Genomic DNA, 20,421 nt, shown 5'->3' with positions numbered 1-20,421 from the left:
CACTCTCTCAACAGGTCTGGATTCAGACCAAGCTGGGGTCCTTGAATAGAGTGGGGAGGTGGTCGGGGGTGGAGGAAGGGGAGCTAGGCAGAGGGTGGCCCAGGGACTCCCAGCGCAAGGCCTGGATGCTGGGCTGAAGGCGCAGACCGAGGCCGGGAGGTGGTGGGGGGCAGCCCGCGGGAGGAGACGTGCCTATACCGCCGCCAGAGCAGCGGCGGCGGCGGCGACTGGAGACGCGAGGAGAGGAGGTTTGGGGGAGGAGGGGGCGCGGGGAGAGGGAGGGACAGAGCGGTGGCTGGGAGGTGGGGCCGGCGGGCGGGCGGGCGGCTGCAGCTGCCGCCGGCGTCTCGGGGGCTCCAGGCTGCGGGGCGGACGCTGCGCCGAGCGATCCACCGCGGAGCCGCGCGAGGCCGCCCGCGCCCGAGCCCCAGCCCGGGTCCGGAGCCGCGAGCTCCGCCGCCGCCTCTGCAGCCTCGCGTCGCTGGTCCCCGGACACGCCGCCGCCGCTGGGAAGGCAGCAGGCGCCGAGCAAGTTGTGAGCGCGCCTCTCCGCCCGGGGAAAGTTTCCCCCGCGGCCACCGGCGGGAGCTGGCTCCGGGTCCCGCGCCGCCGCTGGAAGGTAGGGCGCTCCGCTCCTCCGTGCCCTCCGCGCGTCCGCCCGCTGCTCCTGGGGACCTGGACATCCCACGCGCGCTGCCCCCGGGAGGCTGTGCGCCACCGTGGGGGAGTCGGGATGCCACGGGGGATCCCGGGACGGTCCCGGGGAAGCCCAGGAATCAAGTTCTACTCAAACTAGCATGGGGGGCAGGTTGTGCAGGGGAGACGGGTTTGCCCCAATCCCTGTCCGGAGTCCGCCGAGGACAGGTGCAGTGCCAGTGGGTGCCGAGCTCTCTGGGTAGGCGAAGGGGGGGCTTCGGGAGAAAGGCGGAGTGGCAGGTGTGGTTGTAAGGTTCCGGGTTTCGGCCGGGGCTGAGCCCGGAGGAGGTGCACGCCACGCCAGCCTGCAGGAGGATGGGTAGGGATTAGGAACTAAGAGCCGGGATTGGGCCCAACACCCGCACTGAGCGCGGGCCGCTTTCGGGGTCCCTGGCCGTGGGGCGGGGCGCCACGCTTTCCTCTAGGGAACCCCTTATTTCCTACGAGGTGTGTGCGGCTTGGGAAAGCGAGACTCTATGGGGTCGGCAGCTAGGGCATGTCCAGATTTAGGGACATAGTGGGAGTCCGTTTGGAGGTTTGCTCGGCGGGGGTGGGCTCGCGCCGGTTCTGGGTCCCGACTGGATTGAGGTGTGTGGGCTCCCGCCAGGGGGCGCCCTTCCCCGGCCCTCTCGCCCACATGAAGGCGAGTCCTGGCTTTTGGCTGAAATCTGGAGGCTCGACGAACCACAGATCCTCCAATTTACCCTGGGGCCTGCCCGGAAGGGCTGCCCCCCACCAGCTGGAGTAGGGGAGAGGGTCGAGTATGAAGCTGAGAGGGCGATGTGCTGGAAAGCTCGGGGGGCATAGGGTTATTTTTCTTGGGGGGGCTGGCAGTTTGAGTGGGTGGGTGAGTAAGAAATCCATCCCCCCAAACCAAAAACAAAATGCACTATCAGCAAATTGGTGTAGAGAGGGTGGGTTGAAGAATTAAGTTTCTGAGGTTTCTTGGAGTTGCTGAAACTCAAACCGCAGAATGCACCCTTTTTGTAAAAGTTGTATCTTTGTTCCCTGGATCTGGCCAAATCCCTAGCTGGTGTGGGCAGGGTGGGGGCCTGGGGGTATATCCACCATCTCTCTGGGAACGAGGAAACTGGGAGGCACGGGGTGGGGGATGGGAGCCCTTAAAGACTTTAGCAGTCCTTGCAGAAGTGTTAAATTTCTCAGCAGTCAACAAGAACCCCGCCCCCACCCCCTGGGTCTGGGGTCTCCAGACCACAGTCACTGGTCATTTCACAGTTATTGGTGGAAACCCGCTCTGTGTCCCTGTTGTCTAACCCCAGGGCCCCTGGGTATTGAGTCTGTGTGTCTGTCTGTGCATGGCTGCTGGCATCTGTGAAGAGTGTCATCTTTGTCACGTGTGGGGCTGTCCCACATTGAAGCAACACTGGAGGGATTGTTGCCTCATCTTTCTCTCTCATTCCATCCCTTCTCCCGGCACCCCAAATGAGTGCAAATGAGCAAATCTAAGAAGGTGCAGTGGCCTCCTAGTTGCCGTGGAAATCTTCATCTTGACTAGCAATGCATGCTTCCTTGGACAGGCCCTCAGAGTCCCCCATAAAGCAGTTGGACATGTGATGGTTTCTGAAAGAGGGACAAGGTTCCTAAGTTCAGCCTGCCTCAGGTTAGCCTCCTCAGGTGTTTTTGTTGGGTGCCACTGAAATGCTCCCGCACAAAGTTGCCATCAGCAAGATCAGCACGATTCTTGTTTTGAATAGAGGAGGAGGAGGAGAGAGGAGAAAAAGGAAGGGTGGAGAAGCTGCTGTCTCTGGAGTCCTCTTTAAGACATTCCAGGGGCCCAGAAAACAAAAGAGAGTTTTTTGTTTTGTTTTCCTCTTAGTGACTTTTGTTTTTCTGCTGAGGGAAGCCTGCTAGGAGCAGCCTTGCCCTCAGAACTTGAGCAGGGGCCCCCAGAAAGCTGCACCTCCTGTGTTCTGCTCCTCCCACTCGCCCCATCCCCCCCAACCTGTCCCCAAATTAAAGAGGGAACTGAGACCCCTGAGGACTAGTGATGTCTGTGTTCAGATTTAGCCTATCTTATGTGGCAAACTTGGACTTCTCCCAGGCAAACTGCACGACCTCTGGTCCAGCAAAATTTCAAGTCCTGGGCACTCTGTTTCCTCGTCCCCTCTTCTCCCAAGTCCATTCAGAGGGCTGATATATGTGATGATTTTACCCACCCTGAGCCCCAATGGTAGTGTATCAATAAGAGCTCCACACCACTGTCTAGAAGCAGGTCATCTGGGCTTGGGACACTCTGGGTTCACTCCAGCAAGGACCCTCTGCCCTTTAGAAGATTCCACATCAGCCTGGAAATAGCTGCCTGAGTTACTGAATGAGGTTTTGATGGGTCAGGGGTGGGTCAGAGAACAAAAAGGGGGAAAATGGCAAATTTGAAATTCCACTCTTCTGGATCAGTGTGGCCTTGGGTGAGTCACTTTCCCTCTCAAACCTGCTTTCCCCATCTGTAAAATGAAAGTGTTAGCCAAGAAGATTCTGAGGGGTCTTGCGGCTTCTACTTAGGAGAGTCTGCTCTCTTAGGGGGCTGCGTAGCCCTGCTGGGTTCTGCTTTCCATACTGGCTCATCTCTCTAATTCTTCCCTCTCTCCGCCCAGCCTTACAAAGTCCTGTGGATTAGATACCAGCTTTTGTCATCCTTTGGCTGTGTGGACAGAATGCTCAGCAGTTTGGGTAGAGAGGGTATTGGTGACCAATTCCTCCTAGGAGTCCATGTCAGTCTGCAAGCTCACTCCCCACTCTTCTCTGGAAGCGCCAAGGTCAGTTTCTGGGCTGCACATTTCAGGGACCCCTCCCCTTCCAAAGGGCCGCTTTTCTGGCCTATTTCATCAGCCACTGAGAAGGAAAATAAGGAACATTTGTTCAATGCTCAGCTGGGACTGGCAAAGGGAGGGGGACTTGGAAACCAGCACTTTAGTCCCCCAGAGCAGATGACGCCCGCTGATCAGCATCTCTGCCACCTGATGCCGCTGAGCAAGCATGCCAGCTTGAGCTCCTCCTGCCACCCAGGCTGGCACTTTGGACCCACATCAGTACTCCATCTGAGGGAGAGGGTGCAGATCATGAAACACTTTTTAAAAAGAGAGGGAGCGTGAGATGATGAACCCAGTGTTTGCCCCTGGCAAAGCAGGTCTGTCATCCCAGCACTGTTGTTTTAAGATCCAGCCCTTGTCCCTTGTCTGCATCCAAGACTGCTGGTTTAATTAATGAGTTAAACAACTTGGAGATGAGCAAAAACATGTTCATTCATCGTGGGCGGCTGCATACGTACTGAAAGGCAACAGGATGGAGTAGAAAGGTAGCTGAACCAGGTGTTAGGAGACTTGTTTTCTCATCTGTTTCTGTAACCAATGAAGCTGTGTGACCTCGCGTGAGTCACTGCCTCTCTCTGAACCTCAGTTTCCCTATTTCTTTGGAGACAGCGCTGCATGGTGGTTAGACTGTTTGTGTTTGAATGTTGACTTGTGAGCATTGTTAAATGTTGGCAGTGAGCATTTATCTTCTGCATCAATTGCATTACCTTGGTTTAAGCCATTCAACCTCAGTGCCTCAGTTTCCTCATCTGTAAAACGGGACTCATAATACCCTGTAGGATTGTTGTGAATAGGCATTAAGATAAAACTTATAAAACCTTTAGCATAGTGCCTGGCACATAGTAAATGCTCAATAAATGTCCACCATTATCATTATTATTATTGTAAAATGAGAGAGATCAACTCTGACCCTTCCCAGTTCAAAGGGAGGGTTCAGAGGGTTCTGGGCCATGGTGTGTGTGTGTGAAAAATCTACTTTGGGGGTAGAAGACAAGGGTGAATAGTTGCTCTTTTGGTTCTTTTCCTCCTTTGTCCCTTCATTGAGGGGGTCCTCAGTCCTGTGATCATTCTCATGGTAGCCTCCTCGCCTCCGTGGCAGGAAGCCCAATTTGACATCACTACAAATATCCTGGTTTCTGGCAGTCGAGGGATGATATTTCATCAGCTAGTCTTTGCCCATCCTTTCCCTTCCACCCTTTGTTTCCCACCCTAAACCGTGGCACAAAGACCATATGTGGAGATAATGAGTTTAAGCTGATCAACCTCTCTCAGATTTACCCAAATAAAAGCCAGTCTTCTTAGAAGACACTTTTGACTTTCAAATAAATAATCTGGCTCCTCTGCTGTGTTGCTCTACGTCTGGCTGGCCCTGCATCCCTTTCTGTGGTCTGCCCATGGTCTGCTGCAGGGATGAGGGCTGGGCCAGGTCTGAGATCCAAGGCTCTGGGCTTTATAGGCTGTCCCGGCTTGGGCAGCCTCCTCCAGCTGTTTGCAAGGGGACAGGACAGGCTGCACCTCTGTCTCATGTCCTTCCAGCAAGGCTGTTGCTGTGGGCGGTCCCAGAGATGATCATCATGGCGTTATAGGGACAGATGTTTGGAGAATGCTCACCATCAGCTAGGAGTTGAACAATGCTTCATCCTTGGCCCCCCCACCCCTGCCCCCAACAAAGAGGGTTCAGATATTGGCCCCATTTTGCAGATTAGAAAGTAAGACAGTAAGAATGGGATTAGATTTTAGGTTGATGTGGTTCTCCGGTTGTATATGGTATATTTTCGGTTGTATCAAAACCTCCTGTGAGACCCCCAAACCCCGGGAAAGATCTCTCTTAGATTTGGTCAGGCTGCTTCTGCCCTGCTTCCAATCATCTTCCGGACTCAAAGAACCTTATGACATTCCCTGTGTTCATCCTGCAGTGATTCCTCAGCCATCTGGGGGACAGTGAGAGGGGAGTTTTGTGGGACATGGCCGCTTACCCAGGGGAATGATCTTATCCAACAAGAGGTTGTGATGGAAAGAGGATGCATGTTGGCTCACCCATCTGAATTTGAATCCTATTTCTGCCATTTATTGGCAGTGTGGCCTGGTTTTCTTATCTGTGAAAATCAGAATAATAGCTATAATAGCACTGTTACGCTAAATGACCTAGCTGCTGCAAAATCTCTCTGGCTTAACACAGCAGGGTTAGTTCCCACTCATGTCACTTGTCTAACATGGGTCTCCACTCCGTGGGGTTACCCAGGCCCCAGGCTGATGGTGACCCCCACCATCTTTGTAGCTGCACCTTTGAGAGGGTAGCATCCAAAGTTACTGCAGAGGGGAGGGGAGACAGGAAAGCCACACTGACACTCACCCGCTTCAGCCAGTAGGTGACACAGGTCACTTCAGCTCCAGTACCTTATTCAGAACTGCCACCTGGCCCCAGAGCAGCCACAAGGGCAGCTGAGAATGGAAGGAAGCACGTGGATATTTGCTGAGCCCCAGCTGTCAGCTTTCACATTTGCCCTCAGAGAGGACTTTGAGGGCTAATGGAGATGGGGCATTGAAAGTTGTTGACCCAGACCTGGTGTGTTGTCAGTCCCTGGCACATGGAAGTTTCCTTTCCCTAATCCTGATGCACATTGCTTTTTATACAGATGGCAGATGTGGAAATGGTTTCTGGACAGATCATATGGTGCCTACAGTACACTGGAGGTCCATGCTGTCCACTCACTGGTCAGCTTCTCTGACAAGTGAGTGCAGAGCAAGGGCCTTCAGCCCAGGGCTCCCATGGCCTCCTCTGGCTCACTGAAGTTTATTGCTCTGACACCTTTTTTTTCTAGAACTTCTCCCAGGATCCGTGCAGAGCCTTCTTCTGCTCCTGTCTCCAAACCCCATTCCTAATGGTGTGGAGCAGGGGTCCTTAAACTTTTTAAACAGGGGGCCAGTTTGCTGTTCCTCAGACCGCTGGAGGGCCGGACTATAGTTTAAAAAAAAAAAAAAAACTATGACAAATTCCCACACACACTGCACATACCTTATTTTGAAGTAAAAAAACAAAACGGGAACAAATACAATCACACTGCCTCATGTGGCCCGCGGGCCGTAGTTTGAGGACCCTTGGTGTGGAACTTCTGTATTCGACTTATGTGTGTCTGTGGCAAGGGTGAGGGATTGGAAGGGAGGCTGTGGGAACTATCTGGGAGCTGAGAGATAAGGGCCAGGGCGGGAGGTGAGCCGGCCATTGCTTTAGTTGTTCACAGTGAGAGCCCTGGGGTGGGAGGCACATACACTGGTTTGGGAATACAGTGCATTCAGATTTAAGGTGTCCTCCAAAGCTCACCTGGGCTTATCTGTGATCCGGTCCCACCTACGTGGCCCCATGCCAGCCTTTGGTCTCTTCGTGGGATTCGTCAGGGAAGGAGAGGGGCCTGCTATAGCTTGACTTGTTCTACCCTCCAAGTCTCCTGTTGAAATCTGATCCCCAGGGTTGGGGGTGGGGTCTGCTGGGAAGAGCCTGGGTCCTGGCTGGCCCAGTGGGGGGATGCCATCCTCTCTGCACACCCTAGCTCTCCTTCACCTTAGCGTGAGTGGAAGCAGCCTGAGGCCCTCACCATGGTTCTTATTAGCAGAACCATGAGTCAGATACCCCTCTTTTCTTTATAAACTACCCAAACTTGGTTATTCCTTTTAGCAACAGAAACAGACTCCGATGGCCTGATGAGGCCTTCCAGGCTTGTTTTTCTGGCTAGACCTAGGTTCAAATCCTGACTGCTCTACTTAGCCCTCATTATTCCTCAGAGCTTGCCTCATCAAGTGCCCAACGCATAGTAGGTGTCACTGAGTTGGTACCTCTCCTCTCCCGTTGAACAAGCAAGGTGAAGAGCTACCTGCTTTTGCAGGGAAGCAGCACCTGGGGAGAGCAGGAAGTGGGCCCAACACATGTGCCCACACTCCCAGCTCTTGGACGGAGAGTCTGGCTCCCCCTGGCCTGTGGGTTTAGGCCGATCTTTCATGTCTAACCAGCACTGGGGGCGCAGTGCTTGGGGCTGTTGCTGAGAGAGCTTTCCACCCACCCCACCCTGTGTCGCTGCCTCTCCTGCTGCAGGGACAGATTGCCCGCGCTATGTGGCAGGCCAAGTGTGCTGGGCCACCTGGTGCCTGACATTTAGGGCTCCCTCCAGCAGAGCAGGCCCAGTGAGCTCCTCCGTCAGCAGCTAGGGTTGTTAGCCCCTGGGGGAGTGAGGAAGCAGAAACATCCCCCTCAATGGACCTGCGGGGCAGGGCTGGGTGTGCTGGGCAGGCTGGAACAGGGAGTTCAGGGGCCTACAGCTAGGAAGAGGATACTCCACCTGACAGAGTTCTGAGATGGTCTACTCCCCACCTGGGTGCAGTGGATACTTGTCCCTGGGGGACTGAGAGAGTGGTCTTTATCCAAAACTAGAGACATGCCGGCTCTGGACTTTTCTGAGAAGCATGGGTAGGCACACAGGACAGTTGTGCTGTAACTCAGGCACCTTGGGGCCCCTCGAGCATACTCCACTCACTCCTGTCCCTGGACCTCAGATTCTGCAGGGCCAGGGCAGCGGTTTGGGGATAGCTCCATAGTGCTGTGAGGCAGCATGTGCGTTTCCCAGGGCCGCTGTGACTCAGAACCACACGCTGGTGATTCTGAGTGGCTTAACAGAAGAGCAGTTTATTCTCATCCTTGTGCAGGGTAAGAGTCTGTTCTTTCTGAGAGCTGCAGGGAGGACCCTCCCTTGCTTCTTCCTAGCTTCTGTAGTTACTGGCAATCCTCAGTGTTCCTTGTAAACGCCTCGTTCCAGTCTCTCCTTCCTCTGAGTCACCTGCCATTCTCCCCATATGTCTGTCTCTCCCCTTCTTATAAGGACACCGGTCATGTTAGGCTAGGGCCCACCTTAATGGCCTCATCTTAACTCAATTTTAGCTGCAAAGACTCTAGTTCCAAATGTCACATTCGTGTGTACCAGGGGTTAGGTGTCCACATATCTTTTTGGGGTATACAGTTTAACCCATGGTAGATGGGTAGTATGATTGCCCTGTTTTACAACCAGGGAAATCAATGCAAAGAATAATTTACCCAAGTCCATACAACTATGCAACTAGTAAGTGATTAGTAAATTACCCTCTAGCCATTTCTTAACAGTACAATGGGGTTTTACACACACACACCTACCTCATATTCTAGTTATAAGCATAAAAGGAGGTAAGTATCTTTATTAAAACACACTTTTCTGGCAGCTAAGCACTTGTCAGGGTATTATCCATTTTACTCCCTCCCAGCAAGCCTTGAAGGTGCTGGGTATTTAGCCGGAGCTCAGGAAACGTCAACACATATGAAGTGCAACATCAACATATATGAATTATAGCCCGATGGAGGTAGAAGACTTTCTAGTAGTAATTGTGTGAAATGACTGAATGAAAGGAACAACTTGCATTCTTTCCACTGTTTTTCTGGAGTTGCCTGCCAGCCCCATCTACTCTCGAGTTAAGAGTGTCTTCGAGATGAATTGTTCTTGCTGATACTTATCCTGGGTTTATCTTTAGCACCAGAAGTCAGAGTGACTTTTGCAAGCTGGGTTTCTCTCCCCAGGGCAGCATCTGGGTGTCTGTGGGGAGCAGGAAGGCAGCCTGCTGTGGAGGGTTAGGAATGCAGTTTCTGTACACAACAGCCTAGGTTCAAATCCCTGTTCAGCCTCCTACCATGACCTTTGTTTGATCCTTGAGAGATCACTTAAATTCTCTGTGCTGCCGTTTTAGCTCATAGGATTTGGTTAAAATGTATAAATGCGCCTTTTAGGATGGAATGTGGTACATCAAAAGCATTTGATGAATATTAGAATTACTTTGTATGTTTTATTTATCATCTGTTTCTCTCTAGAAAGTGAAGGGAGAAATGTTTCTGTTTTGTTCCCCATGGAACCTGCAGGGTGGTGCTCAGTGCCTGGGGCTGAACAGATGCTCAGTTTCTACATGTTGATCACTCAAGTGAATGAATGAATGAAAGCATTCTTAGTTTGGGGTCCCATCCTTCCTCCTTATACACCAAGGCTTCTACCTGTGAGCCCCTCTTATGTAGGGCCACTTGGGCTACCATGGCAACAAAGCCCAAGGGAGCTATAGGGTGCTATGGAAATGTCCATGGTGTTGGGGACAGAGAAAGCCTCTTCATGGACATGAAGTACAAGCTGAGGCGTGGTGGATGAGGGGAAGCTGAGGAAGCGGGCATGGAACATTGAGGTCACCCCAGGAAGCAGGATGTGGTAGACCAGGGGTGGGGGGCGGGGGGAGGGGGAAATCACATTCAGAATGTGGGGCTTCTCCTGGGACAGGAGATCAGAGGCTCTCCCTGACATTTCCAGCACACCAAAGACAGGTCAGTCCTTCTCCAGTGTGATCGCCCAGCAGATGCACCTCATTTCAGGGAGCCCAGACCTAAGAAAATGCCAGCTGGGTTTAGAAGGTCTTCATTCAATTTATGGACAAATTAAGATTCCCGTTATTTCCTTCTGCCTTAACAATAAATTTGATTTACAGAAGTTCAACTTACACACTCTACTAGGGAAAACATCTGTTGTGTAATGTGATCATGTGAGCTGCCTTGCTTAAAACCCTTCCATGATTCTCTGTTGTGTTCAAAAGGCCTTCATGTGACCCCTGTGTCCTCCCGTCCAAGTGTGACTCCTATCTCTCCACCTCCTGCTGCCCTGTTTCCTTTTCTTCCTTCATGCCCCCCTCCCCCCACCATCGCTTTTACCTCCCTCTTTGGTTACCTGACTCCTCCTCATCTTTTGGATTCCAGCCCCTGCATCACCTCCTTGGGGAAGTCCTCCTTGACTCCTGAATGGGCCAAATTCCCCATCTGCAGCTGCAGTCTCTCCACAGAGTTCCAAGTCCTCTCCTTAATAATGTTTCGTCACCGCCAGGTGATTGTTGACTTCTTTGTTTAATATTTTAAACAACCATTTCACCGACTCTCGTGGAAGCCTCAGAAGGCAGGACTGATGTCTGTCTGATCGTTCTGTATCTCAAGTGCCTGGCACTGATCCAGGTACCCGTACTCTCAAGGTACCTGAGAAATTCTTTTGCTTTCTCTCTGCAAACCAGTCTTTTCCGGGTTGTCTTGGGTAATGATCACAGCTTCACATGTATTGATCACTTGCAGGGTGCCAGGTACTTACAAGTCTGATCTCATCAACCAGTAGAATGGCTGACAGTAGGGTGCTGGAGCCCACCTGGTTTGAGTCCGTAAAACTGGACTAATTTTTTGAGTTGTGAGGATTCCATAAATTAATTCTTGTCAAATCATTTTCTTCCAGTTTTGGAGGCCTGAAGTCCTTGATCCAGGGGCTGACTCTATTGGTTCCTTCTGAGGTCTCTCTTTTGGCTTATCAGATTAGTCCCACCTTAGAAGCCTTTCTTTAACGAGAGCTCAAAGGCCAGCTGGGTTTAGAAGGTCTTCATTCAAGGCTGAAGAGCTGGCCTCAAAGGCCAGCTTTCCAAATACAGTTACATTATGAAGTACAGGGGGTGAGGGGTTAAACATGTGAATTTGGGGGACATAATTCAGGCCATAACACTTTGTCATTCAGTTCTCTTATAATCGTCGTTATATACTTGAGGAAACTACAGCACAGAGAGGTTAAGTCACTTGCCCAAGGTCACACAGCTGGTAAACAGAGGTGGAGAAACGCAAATCTAGGTAGTCTGAAGTGGGAGTGCATGCTCCATCACCAGATGGTGTGTTTCCTGGAGTTATCAGCTTTTTGAAAATAATTATGTTTTACTCATGAAAGATTTGGAAGAAAAAAATGAAGCAAGAGAGAGAACATGGAAATAGAACAAGGGCACATTTGGTGGAAGGTAACTCTCCATCCTAAACCAGTCTCTTTGTTCAGAGGCAACAGGTGTCACCAGATGCTCTTAGTAGACCCTTCTATGTGTACATCACCCTTCTGTTGGTGGCATCCCATACATATGGCTCTGCATTTTGCATTCATTCATTTGTCCCTTTTCTTTCTTTCTTTTTTTGAGACAGAGTCTCACTATGTCACCTCAGTAGAGTGCCGTGGCATCACAGCTCACAGAAACCTCAAACCCTTAAGCGATTCTCTTGCCTCAGCCTCCCGAGTAGCTGGGACTATAGGCGCCTGCCACAACGCCTGGCTATTTTTTGGTTGCAATTGTCGTTGTTGTTTAGCAGGCCAGGGCCAGCCTCGAACCTGCCAGCCTTGGTGTATGTGGCCAGCACCCTACTCACTAAGCTACGGCACCCAGCCTCCTTTTCTTTCTTGAAAAGCAGTTTTATTTATTTATTTTTCCCTGTTCTGTGTACACATGGCCCAGGGTGGATTCCGGGCATTTGGTCCCTGCTGTCCGAGTGGTTTACTCGGTCTGTATTAGCACGTTTACTTCTGCCTAGTTTTAGTTGTGTCTCCAGTAGCAGATCCTGAGCAAGGATTTGGGTGTCTGTCGGTCAATCTCGGTCCCATGGGTTGAGGGTCCCAGCTGTATCAGCTTCTGGGTACTTCCAATTTGCCTGCCGGCCAGGAGACTGAAGGGGCTGCTTGATGGTCAGAGTATCTGAGGGAAGAGAGCTGTCCCCCGAAGCAGGGGCAGTTCTCCTGGGTGGACCGTTGCGGTATGGGGGACAACTTCCCTTTGTGATGGGTGCCCAGCGTTCCCGGGATAGACAGCTGTGATGCTGTGATGTGTTCATTCCTGCTGGTGGACTGAACTCCTGTTGCCCACAGAGCAGACAGTCTGTGGAGACACCTATTGTGGGTGCTGCCCTGGTCAGCAGCCATCTGCTCTGTCTCATGGCTGCCTGGCCTTCCCCAGCCTCTTCTTGCTTCCTGCTCATCCCCGCTTGGTCCCACAAACATCAACTTAGCCTTTCTGTCTCTTAGAACCCAGAGGCCTGGGCCAGATGGGGTTAGGGTAAGAGCCTGGGGGCCTTTGGAGAGGACCTGTAAGGGGGAGACCCAAGGTTCAAGATACAGGGCATCTCCACCTCCCCCCAGTGGGTGATGAGGGCTGCGGTGGGCAGATGAAAGGCTTTTTGTTGTTGTTTTATTTTCCTTTCCACAGGCTTCTTGCTGGGAAAGCAGGCTGCAGAGCCAAGGCAAACAGTGGCTTGGAGGCTGCTGCCTGCTTGTCCTGTGAGAGGGCAGGGCCAGCCAGGGGAGGTCACCCGAGTTGCTGAGGGGCTGGGGCTGGGCTGAAGGTGGGAGCTTCTCAGGGGTCTTCCTTCTTTCCTTTCTCTGAGACCTAGAGACCCTTGGGGACACTAGGGACCAGCTCCAAGGCTTGGAAATGTGGCATTGTCAAGGAATTAAGGGGAGCTGGACCGAAGCCTTGACCTAGCCCGTGAGCTGTTGTCCTCTGCTGTTTGTCAGCTGAAGTGCTGTGGGGAGCACTGGATTGGGAGTCCAGAGAACCTGAGTCCAGAGCCCATCCTGGTTTGGTTTTACCAAACCATCGTGTCCCCCATGGACTTCTGATATATATCGGGGGAGCGGGACGCCAGAGCACTTCCGTCTCCCCGAGAGTCTCTTGGACAGGGAACAAGACCGCGGAGCTTGAGCTTGCATCCCCTGAAGAAAGCCTCAGGAAGCTGGGGTGTGATTGTTGATGGAAGTGGGGATGTTGTTTAAATAAATTAAGAACAAAAGAGGACAATTCATAGGCATTATTTTCGATGGCTGGGTTGATGCGCATAACATTTCCTCCCTTTCATTTGGTAATTTTTCCTGCTCAAAGTAGTTGATGAAAGAAAGTGTCTGATGATTTGATGCACAATGAGCTCAAATAAAAATATTCTTTTTCAAAAGTGGTTGCTATGTAATTGGATTTAAATAATGAGCAATTTTTGTTTCTCCTTAGTCCAACTCCTCACAAAGGTCTATTCAAACCTGTTTGAGAAGAGCATCTGTATGTGTGTGTGTGTAAAGAAAAATGACCTCACTGATAGAATCTGTTTGGAAATATAATAATACTAATGATAATATATAAAGTAAGTTCATGCATGTCTGGTCGTGAGAAATGTATGGGATTAAAATGAAGCATCCTGCTGGAAGGAGGAGTTCTCAGGGCGGCTGTAGAGTCCTTACGGCATTTGAATGGGGGGGTCTCCTAGCCAGTGAGGAGACTGCCAGCGTCTGAGTCCCACTGATGTGGGTTCAAATCCGGTACCTGCCCCTTGCCAGTTGTAAGACCCTTGGCAAGTTATTTATCCTATATATCCAGTTTCCTCATCTGGAAAAAAGGGACAGCAAAACCGGTATCAAGTGCTTATCCTGGTGGTGGGCATGGGAAAAACCTGCCATGTTGGCCCCTCTCTCCCCTCCCTTTTTCTACTCTTCCTTTTTCTCTCCAGAAACACATCAATTTTTCCATGACATGCTTGGACCCATATACACTTCCTTGTTTTTTTTTTTTCTGAGACAGGGTCTTGCTCTGTCACCTGGGTACAGTGCAGTGGTGTCATCATAGCTTACTGCAACCTCAAACTCCTGGGGTCCAGGGATCCTGCTGCCTCAGGCTCCTGAGTAGTTGAGACTACAGATGCTCCCCACCCGGGGCCATCTTTTCTTTTCTTCTTTTCTTTTCTTTTCTGAGACAGAGTCTTACTCTGTCGCCCTCAGTAGAGTGCTGTGACGTCATAGCTCACAGCAACCTCCAACTCTTGGGCTTAAGCGATTCTCTTGCCTCAGCCTCCCGAGTAGCTGGGACTACAGGCACCCGCCACAACGCCCGGTTATTTTTTGTTGCAGTTTGGCTGGGGCCAGGCTCGAACCCACCACCCTCAGTATGTGGGGCCAGTGCCCTACTCACTGAGCCACAGGCGCCGCCCTTTCTTTTCTTTCTTTACTTTTCTTTCTCTTTTTTTTCCTTCCCTTTCCCATTCCCTCCCTGCCCCCTCTCTCTTTCTTTTTTTTGTAGAGATGGGCCCTTGTTTTGTTGCTCAGGCTGGTCTTGAATTCCTGGGCTCTATTTATCTTTCCACCTCAGGCTCTCAAAGTTCCGGGATTACAGGCATAAGCCACGGTGCCTGGTGTGGACCTATGTAAGTTATATCTCATTTGATACCCAGCAATTGGTTGTAGTGAGGTTTACATGCCCATTTTATAGAATGGAAACCTTGCTGAGACTACAGAATTTGGTAGACTACCTAGCGAGTGGAAGGATACATGAGAAACTGGAAGGATTTGTCTGAACCACAGCAAGGTCTGGGCTTTGCTGTTGTATTTAACATGCCTGGGAGGTATGTTGGGTTCAGAAATGGATTCTTGGTACTGCGCAGAGCCAGTCTGCCTGGCTGCCTGGCTTCCTTCCTTCCTTCCTCCTTTTCTCTCTTCCCTCTCCCTTCCTTCCATTGTGTGACTTTTACTGAACATCAGAGGCTGCAAGGTGGTGGACGCAGAGGGTAGTTACATCACGATCCACCCAGATGGTGCGCAATTGACTTTTCCAGTCTTGAAAGCCCCTGAGCCATACTCTTCATAGAAATTCTCTCCCAGGTCCCTGACTCGCCTGCCCACTCCTCTTGTCCGAGTTTCCTCCTGGTCTCAGGTCCCCTCTGTCCCTCCTTCAGGGGCCACCTGAGGACACAGAATGTTTCTGCTCTGTTGGTCTTAACTTGGACAACTCCCCGCGCTCTCCATGGTTGATTCAGGTTTGATACAGCTAACATTCAGAGGGCAAGAGGGACAGAGAAGATGGCCCCTGCAGCACCTGGCTCACCGTCCTTTCCTGCCATACACTCTTCTGTTGAGAGAGACCCTTTCTTACAGGCCTGACTGAGATCTTGCCGAGAAGATAAGTGAGCCTGCCAGGCCGGAGCCTGCCAGGGGCAGCTCCCTGTCTTGAAACTGCAGAGACTCAGCCTCAATGGGTGGCGCCTGCTGTCACACTCCTGATGCTTCCTGATTCCTGAGACCCACCCGGATCCACGGAGGCTCTTTAGAAAGCACTATTCTTCGAAGCCCTCCTGTGGGAGCTGGCAGGTCATCCTCCTGAGTCACATCTGTGTGTCTGTCTCTCCTGTTGGTTAAGGGGGGCTGTTGACAGAAGTGGCCTCGTTCCCCCCAAGAAGGAATTCAGGAACTGTTGATGTATGTCTGGGTGCACACACACAATTGTATGGGTTCTGCTGGGTCCTACACCTGTGGCCTTGCCGGGAGCTTGTGTCAGAAATAGGTGTGATGTTGAAGGCAGAGGGTGACAATGTCTTTGGGGTGACCAGCAGCAGGATTAGGCCAAGCCCTTCCTGCCCATTCCACGGTAATAGCAGGAAGGAGGGGTAGGATGCAGTGGTTAGAGCCGGGGTCTGGGGTCAGGACACGGTGGCTGGATTCCGGCTCTGTGCCTTTCTGGTCTGTGTGACCTCAGGCTGGCTCAGTCATGGTGCTTCCTTTCCCTCTGTATGAAACTAGGTAACAGCAGTGCAGGCGGTGGGAAGATGAAGTCACAGCGCAGGTAGGATGCTGAACAAAGGACTGATGGGGGCTGCCCTGGAACAGCCAAGTCCTATAAATCTGAGGCCTCGTAGGAAGATGTGTGCCCCGAGCTAGGAGTTCCCCACATTTTGAATTGCCCTTGGGTCCTTTTCTTTTGTACCTGTCTTGCCATCTCTGAGCACACAGCAGGAAGATTCTCCAACACTGCAGCCCTTTCTGCAATTTCTGGGGTTGTGAAGCCCTGTCTGCTTCCCTGGCAGATGGACACGGTGGGCACCTTCCTCTGCCCATGAAAAGACTTTGGAGATGACGATAAGACTATAACTGAGGGAGGAAAGGCCGCTGTAACATGGTTGCAGTAGCCAGTGTCAGGCACATTTTGCTAAAAATGTCCTTGAAAAGGCTAATTTGTGGATGTTCGGGAACTTTTAGAAATTTCTAGCATGAGTGAGGGGAAAAGAGCAAGAAGGAGCCATCTGGCCTGGCTGAAGAGAGAAAATGAGATTGCTTGGTTTTGATTTGTGCAAAATGCACTGTGAGTTTTTCTGCAAATGTTAATAAAGACAGAAAGTGGTAAGACAACAGGGGCCTCCTGGGCTGTTGCTGGAAACACCTGCACAGTGGAGCCTCCTCCCTGGTTTATGTGTGTATCTCTTCGGAAAAGGCAATTTCAGCGATGTCAGATCACCAATCTCAGTTGCATTAGGGAAAATCTCTTTCTTATAGCCCAGGGATCAGGGTGAGATTGTCTGCTCCAGACTGTAGTTTCATGTCTGCACCGAGATCCCAGCCTGCAGCCAGCCTGGGCTCTGTCTCCACTGTTTACGGCTTAGCAGGGAAGAAGGGAAACAGATGTGATTGGTTTGAGATGAATAAGGTTACCGTCATGTTTCTGGCCTTTCCAGTGGTTCCTAATTGGTTTCAAGAAACTCCGTGAAGTTGGGAGAAAGAAATGGGCGTGTGGATTCAAGTCCCAGCTTTGCCATTAGTCTAGCTGTGTGACCCTAGGCAAGGCACTAGTCCTCTGGGTCTGCTCGCCATCTATAAAATCCAGGGCAAAATTCCAAAAACAAAAACACAAATAAAAACATACCAGAGCAGAGTTGAACTGTCTTTATACCTAGTTTCACAGAGTTGGTATGAGGAAGGGAATCAAATAAGCTGTAGGATGGGGCCAGGCTTAGGTTTGGTTCCTTCTCTGGGTAACCATCCTGGGTATAAGAAGGCTGAGCCGCTTAAGAAAGAAGCAAGGGTTGGGTGGCACCTGTGGCTCAGTGAGCAGGGCGCCGGCCCCATATACCGAGGGTGGCGGGTTCAAACCCGGCCCCAGCCAAACTGCAACAAAAAAATAGCCGGGCGTTGTGGCGGGCGCCTGTAGTCCCAGCTACTCAGGAGGCTGAGGCAGGAGAATCGCTTAGGCCCAGGAGTTGGAGGTTGCTGTGAGCTGTGTGACGCCATAGCACTCTACCGAGGGCCATAATGTGAGACTCTGTCTCTACAAAAAAAAAAAAAAAAGAAGCAAGGGTTTCTGGAGTTTCTGAGTAGCAGGAGCAGCGTGGTGTGGTGGTACTGGGTGGCAGGCACTTTTCATCTCAAATGCCAGCTCTGATTGATTGGTTAGGCCTGCTTTGAGCCCAGCTAGAGGGTTGGACTGTTTTATTCAGGCTCAGCAGGAAGGAATGCCAAGATCAATTATTGATGTCTGTCATGGCTGGAGGAAGGTAGAGGGCTAGCATACAGAATATATTTGGGGAACTTGGGGTGCTGGGTAGAGCCTAGGAACTGGAAACCTGAGTGCTCCGTCACTAGCTTTGCTGCTGGGCCACCTATGGTGATGGTTCTCTGTTAGGCTGATTTTCAAAATAATCATGTGTGGGTGTTTTCCTTTCTCAGGAAATCTGGCTAGTAACCTGACTGCTGGGCATGTGCATTTTGAAGACGCTGCTTAAGGGATTTTAATATGATTTTCTCCTGGTGGAGAAGCACTAAGTACCACCATTGACAGCCTGTTGAGGCCTCAGTGAGCTCATCAGTATACAGCAGGGTATTAGAATCCGCCTCACTGTGCTGTGTGTTTGTGAGGCGCTGTGAACTCAGAAGGAAGGTGGTCTGGCCAGTGTCTAAAATGTATGACGTGCACAGGCCAAAGGTGGAAAAGGGTGACTTCTATGAGTCTATTTACATAAGGTACAAAGTCAGCGATGTTAATTTATGATGGTACCATTCCCCATAGTGATCACGTGTGGGCAGGAGTTGGGGGTGCCTAGAATGGGCACGGGGGCCTCTGGGTGCTGGTCTGCCTCCTTTCTCCTTCTGGCCAGTGGTTATATATGTGTGCTTGGCTTGTGAATGTTCACCGAGCTATGTACTTCAGGTCTGGGTGCGTTCTTCTTTATGTGTTATACTTCAATGTAAAGAATTCTGTTAATGAAACAGGAAACATCACAGCTGCTTCTAACCAGTTGGAAAGTGGAAGATGACACGGGTAACTCTGCATTGCTGCTTTCCTTGACAGATGGGATGGTCTAGCAGCCTGGACAAAAGTGGCCTGGAGGTGACCTGCTGCCTAATTTGGGAGGCCGTGTTGCCTCTCTCCAGTTTTGCTTCAGGGTCCTTGTTGGGATTTGAGTCAGGGACGCATGACATAATGCTTCCCTAGGGGACTACCAATCCCTGTCAGAGAGAAAGGCTTTGCAGATGAGCTGGGTGAGCTAGAAAGAAGCAAAGATCTGGTCATGCTGGGGTTCAATCCTGACTCTATGGAAACATACTAACCTGGCGTCTTGGGGGAGTTATGCAGTCCCTCCAAGCCTCAGTTTACCCATTTGTAAAGCAAGGGGGTAACGCAAGCTTCTGAGTGGAGAATGCACAGCATGCCTGGTGGGCACGGGCGCCCAGTAGAGCTGCAAGTGCCCACTTTCCACCCTGCCTGCCTGTGCATGTTGGGAGCGGAGATGTGTCACCGGGGGATCAGTGCCTGGACCCAGCCTGCTCTTTGGTAATGTCGAGGTGGGCTGTGAGAAACTCATTCTGGACCCTAGCAGTGCTCTGCTCCCCGGCCCAGCCCTGTGTTCCAGTGGCCTCTCAGGGCCCTGGATGTGAGGCAGTTTCCAGCAGCTAATTCTGCCGGTCACAATGCCAGGCCTGCTTCTCCCTTGCACGCTGCCCACAGGCTGGCATCTGCTTGGCCCGTGGTGCAGCCAGCACCTGGGACATGCCAGCTCCCCGGAGTCTCTTTGTCCATCCTGCCTGCAGGAGCCGGTGACCTCGAGGGGACAATTCTCAGGTTTTCAGGGACAGAGCACTTGAGTGAGAAGCCTGCTGCTTGGCTACTTGCTGTCCATGGACTGTCTTATCCCAGAAATCCCTAAACTTAATCCTAACCCTATCCCTAACCCCAACCCCAGCCCTAACCCCAGGGAGGTGTGGGACGATGGATGAGGCCTCTGTAGCCTTATCTGGAAAATGGGTTTGGATCACTTTAGCCTCTCAGGACTGCTGGGAGGAGGAACCCATTTGTCTGGGGCCTGGTTGCTGCTCAAGAATCCTAAATATGATGGGGAATGTTACTGTTACAATTATGATTGGTTGTGAGACAGTGCCAAGGGAGGGGGCATTTGGGTTGACTTTGGTATAAAGGATGTGGTTTGAAATGGCCTCTTTGTCTCAGAACAATCTGTTTTGATTTATTCAACTGTGGGAATTTGAAAATGGCCCAAGTCTTTCTCCTCCTCTCTCTCTTCTCCCCACTTCCTGCCAGCACTGGGATTTCCTCTCTCTCGCTCAGATCCCTCTTGCACACTCATTCTCACTCACTGCCCTCACACTGACTCACACTCATCTTCTCACACTCAGAAGTGCCAGTGAAACTTCAAATGGCCCAGATATTTTTCCTTCTACCTCGTAGGCTTACACTTTCTCAACTACACACACACACACACACACACACACAGAGTCCTTCTCATGCTCAAATTTCTCTACTTCTCTCTTGTCTCTCTCTAACCCCCTCATTCCCAGCAGAGTCATGAGGTCTCACTCTAATTTCTTTTCGCCCACTAGGCTGTATGGCTTTGTGTTGTAGGCCAAGTCTCTGAACCTCTCTGGGCCTTGGTTTCCTTGCTTTCAACAGAGGCAAAACCACCAGTGTATATTAGAGCAGGCGTCCTCAAACTGCGGCCCGTGGGCCACATGAAGCCATGTGAATTGTATTTGTTCCCATTTTGTTTTTTACTTCAAAATAAGATATGTGCAGTGTGCATAGGAATTTGTTCATAGTTTTTTTGTTTAAACTATAGTCTGGCCCTCCAACCGTCTGAGGGACAGTGAACTGGCCCCCTGTTTAAAAAGTTTGAGGACGCCTGAGTTAGAGAGAGCATCACCCTCCTAGTCTATAGTATCTCGGATGATCTGAGATAAGGTGCTTTTTGCAACTTAAA

The 20,421-nt window shown here is 51.1% G+C and overlaps 1 protein-coding gene across 5 annotated transcripts in view; it reads left to right on the top strand.

Moving 5' to 3' along the window:
- The first annotated feature begins 338 nt into the window (after positions 1-338).
- Positions 339-20,421, top strand: part of TSPAN18 (tetraspanin 18) — a 199,108-nt gene continuing 179,025 nt past the window's right edge. For all 5 annotated transcript variants that reach the window (XM_053560379.1, XM_053560382.1, XM_053560375.1 and 2 more), the window contains exon 1: positions 339-619. The gene's annotated coding sequence lies outside the window, so the exon portion shown is untranslated. The remainder of the gene's footprint in view (positions 620-20,421) is intronic.

This window comes from Nycticebus coucang, chromosome 14, assembly GCF_027406575.1.
Source record: "Nycticebus coucang isolate mNycCou1 chromosome 14, mNycCou1.pri, whole genome shotgun sequence".
In the NCBI taxonomy this organism is placed as follows: domain Eukaryota; kingdom Metazoa; phylum Chordata; class Mammalia; order Primates; family Lorisidae; genus Nycticebus; species Nycticebus coucang.
This window is presented reverse-complemented; position numbering and strand designations above follow the sequence as displayed.